The following is a 4,941-nucleotide window of genomic DNA, read 5'->3' as shown; positions in this document are numbered from 1 at the left end:
GTGCGTATCTATGTGTGTAACAATTTTAGAGTTCGGATTCTAGAGTTAGGGTTAGTTTTAGGGTTAGGGTTAGGGTTAGGGTTAACAGTCTAGTTAGGGTTAGGGTTAGGGGATTAATACGATATACACCGTTACAGCGCTAACTGTTTTCAACTGAATAGACGTCAGTGATAAGTAGAAATTATCGAAATAAGACAATTTTTTACATGAAATAAATTCGAATACAAAAATTTTGTTCTGTTCTATAACACAAAATAAATAAGTATACGAAGTTTGAAAGTCTTTCGGTACCAAAAACACTACATAAAACATAAATGAAAACTGGTGCCCCGTTTTGAAATAGATCCTATTTTTGAATATATTGCTAGCATTATTTTATATATCTATTTTAAAATATTAATGAAAAGTAGTCTTAAATTTTTTGTTTTCGTTATAAGCACATTAATCTCTCAACCATTCCTGCCCATCTCAAAATTAATTACAAGAGCTCACACTGGAACTATTGTACCCAGTACACTTTACCATCACCCAACTCTCATATAATACCAGTCATCACCCCATTCATCCTCTGCCAACATATTCACTAGACAATTGTAATGATGTTGAAGGTATAAGACTACTGTAGAAAGTATAAAACTATATAGTTTGGAGAAGTGGTCCGATTGTGCTGTTGAAGGTGGAGGAACGAGCTATAGATTTTAAGACTGCGTTGGAACATAATTCTTTTTGCCTTAAATAGAAATATTTATACATAAATATTTCTAGAGTGGTAAATTCACCAGAGACATGATTACCCCAGGAGAACCTTTTAAAATTAGTCTGAGAAGGTGAAATTCTTCGCCCTATTCTTTGCAGTAAAATATGAATAGTGGATAAAAATTTATTATAAGAATTGAATTTCTTCCAATAAATTTTCTTATTCTACTTACTTTATCTGCATATATTATAGCAGGAATGCCTGTTGGCAAAAAGCAGAAAAGGGTGACAAGAATTGCTGTTACCATCTTATTTTCAGTGTAGATGTGTTGTGGCTGTTGGGTGGTTATCTGAAATATAAGTCAGTGAAATTACACGACAATCTAGGGATGATGATGATGAAGATGATGATGACGATAATAATAATAATAATAATAATAATAATAATAATAATAATAATAATAATAATAATAATAATAATCCTTTCTACTGGAGGCACAAGGCCTCAAATTTTTGGGGAAGGGACTAGTCGATTACATCGACCCGCAGTATTTCACTGGTACTGAATTTACTGACCCCCAAAAGGATGAAAAGCAAAGTCGATCTCGGCGGGATTAAATGATGATAATAATGATGATGATGATGATGATGATAATAATAATAATGGCTACAAGCGAGAAACTGAAGGTATGAAAGCAAATGAAAAGAAAGAACCAACTGGAGGAAAAGAATATGAATGAAGCTGGAAAATGCACGAAAAGAACTGGGGCAATTGAATAGTATAATGAGGGGAGAGCTCAAGAATAAGGTAGTAATCAGAAAATTGAATGGTCAGAACAGGTTAGAAGAAAGGGAAAAACAAATAGCATATGAAGAATTGACACAAAAGTGACAATATTAAAGGCGAAATTGAAAAGATATGATGCTAGGTGCAAAGGTTTCGAACAGAATATGCTGTTCCGATCAAATAGAAGGCGTCTATATGAGGAAATAGGCAGAGACCAACACCAGGAACTGATTCCAAATGCGGAAGAAAGTGAAGAATTTTGGAGAGGGCTGTGGAACAGAACGCTGAGACATAAAGAAAGCGTGGAGTGGCTAACAAAGGTGGAAAAACAACTTGCAACTGAACCAAGACAAAAAGACGTCAGAATTAATCTATATACAGTAAGACAAATGTTTAAAAAATAGCAAATTGGAAAGGACCAAGCCCATATGGAGTAGAAGGCTGTTGGCTGAAGAACTTTATACAGTTGCTTGAAAGGATCGCTGTGCAACTGGATGACTGCCTACAGCAAGGTCACGTCCTTGCCTAGATGGCAAGTGGACGAACGTTGCTATGCCTCAAGGATCCGTTGAAAGGGAAATTAGTATCAAATTTTCGATCTATAACCTGTTTACCACTAATGTGGAAGCTTATGACTGGTGTCTTGGTGGAAGAGTTATACAACCATCTGGAAAGTAACAATCTACTTTCAGAAGAGCAGAAAGGATACAAGAAACAAAGGAGGGCAACAAAATATCACTTATTAGTTGATAAAATGAAAATTAGAAATTGTAGACGCAGATTGACGGGACTGAAAGTAGCATGGCTAGATTATAAAATTACATATGACATGGTACCACACAGTTAAATAAGTGAAACAATCAGCATGTTTGGAATAGCAAAAACATGGAGAAAATGCTTAATGAAAGTATGAAACACTGGAGTACTGAATTGATCGGAGGAAAACAAAAACTCTGAAAAGTGAACATCAGACGTGGAGTATTCCAAGGTGATAACTTATCTCCATTAATATTCGTATTGGCCATGACACCGCTCGCTATGATATTGCGAAACGTTAAAATTGCTTACGATTTGGGAAAAGGAAACGATGAGATAAATTATTTTCTTTCATGGATGATATAAAGGTTTATACGAAAAATGAGATACAGCTTGAAAGTCTCGTGCATACTATCCGAATTTTCTCAAATGACGTAGGTGTGGAATTTTGGATAGAAAAATGTGCTATATTAAAAAGGAAACGAGGAAGATTTGAAAAAAAAGCTTGGGAATTGAGATGCCAAATGGAGAAACAATGAGAACAGTTGAGAAAGGACAGTGGTATAAGTACTTGGGAATAATGGAAGGAGATGTAATAAAAAGTGAATAAATGAAACAAATGATCAGTAGGGAGTACACAAGGAGTGTCAAAAAATTATTGCAGTCAAAGCTGAATTCCAAAAATCTTATTGAAGCCATAAATTCAAGAGCAGTATCCGTAATCAGATATGGAATATGGACTGGACAACAAACGATATAAAGGAATTTGACAGAAAAACTAGGAAGTTGTTGACAATGTATGGAGCCCACCATGCGAAAGCTGATATCAACCGACTGTACGTGAGGAGAGGCCAGGGTCGAAGAGGTTTAATAGCAGTAGAAGAATGTGTACAGATGGAAAGAAAAGGCCTAGTAGAGTATTTACAGAGCAGCAGAGGAAAACTACTAAAGACAGTTAGCAAAGAAAAGGTGCTCAAGCACGTAATAGGAGAGAAGGAGAAGAATGAGATACAAAGAGAGCACGTCAGACGGTTCGAAGAGAACCCACTGCATGGCCAAATTTGAAGAGCCACTGAAGACGTATGTGAAAGAAAATCTTGGGCCTGGTTAAAAAGGGGCAAGTAAAAAAAGAAACGTACAAGAAATTAGAAAATAAAAGACCATAAATAAGGAAAAGCGAAGCTGCTTACTAATCAACCCACCGACAAAAATACTGGGAGGCAGAATTTCTCCTCTCCTTTGAAAAAGTCGATGGGGGCTTGGCCGAAGAGGAATGTATCTGCCTTCAGTCCTTTCAATCTCGTTCACCACACTATCTCCTTCGCCATAGCCCCCAGACAGAGGAAAACCGTCTTTCCTTCTCGGTTAAAAGAAGCCGGCAGGGCGTCTTCACGATAGACTCGGCTGATAATCAGATCCATTCAACAAGCGTCCACAGCTGGTCGACAAAGATCCACAAGTCAGTAATGCCTAGATACTGAACAAGTGCATTCAGCACTGTTTCGTCGCCCTGCGCACACCTCCGTCTGACAGCACTTCCGTGTCTGTAGAGCTTGTCTCAAACAGTCAGATCTCCCTGGTGGCACTGTCAGGATGCGTACTGCTTAGATTTCAAATATTGGATGATCGCCAATATGACCAGGGATTCAGGACGGCAACTCAAGCAATATACTTAGCAAAATACGTGTTGCCATATACTTAGGGGTGCTCAAATTATCTGTTTAGAATATTCCAATATGAACTACCGAATAAAGCAGCGAATTGCCTGAGCCGTTAGATCGTCGGACCGACTAACTCTCGGCGTTTGTTCCGATTCCTTACGCTCTGAGTTCAAGTCATACGGTGGTTTACTTTACCTTTCATCCTTTGTGTGTCGTTATAAAGTATCAATCCAGAGCGATGGATTATCGGAGATTTAAGAGCGTCAACTTTTGCACCACTTCTTGTTTGCGTTCTGAGTTTAAATCCCTCCACGATTTTCTTTAGCGGTAGATTTAAACCGTCATTCAGTTTTAGACCACTACGAGACATCTTAAGCGACTTTAACAGAGGTAACTCAATTGCAAGCATTCAGATCAGGTCTCTAGTTGGAAGATATCTTCCATCCTCGTCCTACTGATATTTCTAATAGAGGAGCAACAGGATCGATCGCTCCCTTCGACCGTATTTTTCAAAGTTGGCGCCTTTTCAACAAATTTTTTGACGCTTCAAAACAGTTGTGCGACAAAAGTCGAAATACGTTTTATTTCTTTATTAATCACATGACCTTGGAATAACTTCCTGGAGTCATTACTTTATTTGACCAACCTCTAGTGTTGGTCAGACACCATGGAGACGGCCCTGCAGGAACTGAAACCCTAAGTGCCTGAGTTTTTCTGACTTAAAAAGAAAAAGAAGACAAAAAAAAAAATAAAATAAAATGCGCCTGTCACTTCCAGTTCACAATAGAATGGATATGTTTGAAAGGATAGTCATTAGTAAAAATAACTGGCTTTCAAATTTTGACATGAGGCTAGTAATTTCAAGGCAAATGATAACTTATTTTATCGATCGCAAAATAGATGAAAGGCAAAGTCAACCTCGGCGGAATTTGAACTCAGAACGTAACGACGGGCAAATACCGCTAAGCACTTCGCCCAGTGCGCTAACAATTCTACCAGCGGCTGCCTTAATAATAATAATAATAATAATAATAATAATAA

At 37.5% G+C, this 4,941-nt stretch overlaps 1 long non-coding RNA gene across 1 annotated transcript in view; it reads right to left on the bottom strand.

The window, feature by feature from the left end:
* LOC106881602 (uncharacterized) overlaps window positions 1–4,941 on the bottom strand; it is a 21,884-nt gene that overhangs the window by 6,588 nt on the left and 10,355 nt on the right. The window contains exon 3 of the long non-coding RNA XR_001410872.2: window positions 930–1,046. This is a non-coding gene — a long non-coding RNA (uncharacterized LOC106881602). The remainder of the gene's footprint in view (window positions 1–929; window positions 1,047–4,941) is intronic.

The sequence above is a fragment of the Octopus bimaculoides genome, chromosome 2 (assembly GCF_001194135.2).
Source record: "Octopus bimaculoides isolate UCB-OBI-ISO-001 chromosome 2, ASM119413v2, whole genome shotgun sequence".
In the NCBI taxonomy this organism is placed as follows: Eukaryota; Metazoa; Mollusca; class Cephalopoda; order Octopoda; family Octopodidae; genus Octopus; species Octopus bimaculoides.
Note: the sequence above shows the minus strand (reverse complement) of the source record. Positions and strands in the feature narration are given on the sequence as shown.